The sequence below is a fragment of the Galeopterus variegatus genome, unplaced genomic scaffold, assembly GCF_000696425.1.
Source record: "Galeopterus variegatus unplaced genomic scaffold, G_variegatus-3.0.2 Scaffold4250, whole genome shotgun sequence".
NCBI lineage: Eukaryota > Metazoa > Chordata > Mammalia > Dermoptera > Cynocephalidae > Galeopterus > Galeopterus variegatus.
The window spans coordinates 167,334-168,065 of record NW_007730361.1 but is presented as its reverse complement, the minus strand read 5'-3'; positions in this window follow the sequence as shown (position 1 = coordinate 168,065).

Sequence of the window (732 nt, the reverse complement as noted above, 5' to 3'; positions counted from 1 at the left end):
GTATGTTGGCACCACTTGATACAATTGATATGGTTTGTGGATTTTTCATTCTAATGTGATTCTGCATAGATGGTAATCATAACCACTTGGATTATGTAAAAAGTGATAAATTTTCAGTGAAAGGTATTTTGATCCTTCTCTTTGTCTTTGAACTGTTCAGAAAGACTAAATTTAGCTGTTAAAAATAAGTACAAGACATCTTAGAAGGATCACAATTTTTTAAAACTCTTGACCCAGTAACTTCATCCAGGTAGGTAAATCCTAACTCTTTTGAAGAATCCGTTAATAAATTACTGCTAATAACTTAATGCTCTTTAGCCTGTGATTAAAAAGTCTTGATGAAAACTGACAGCAATTTTATAACCCACCAGTCCGGTTGTTTGACAGTAAACAATTATTTACTGTTTGAATATGTATAATGAATCACTTGCAGTAGACATTTCTTATCTTTGTTATGTTTTTCTTTCTTTGTTTTGAACTTCATATAAAAGGAATCAGTTCTGCAGTTTGGTTTTTCTGCTCCTTTCATTACATGTGGCTGTGATGCATTCATTTTCACTGCCCTGTAGTGTTACACTGTATGAGTATGTCACAGTTTTCATATCCCTTCTGTTGATAACAATGAACATATAGGCTGTTTCCAATTTAGAGCTATTACAAATAGTGCTATATGACTGATGGAGTTTGGATGTGTTGTCCCCTCCAAAACTCATGTGGAAATTTGATCTCCAA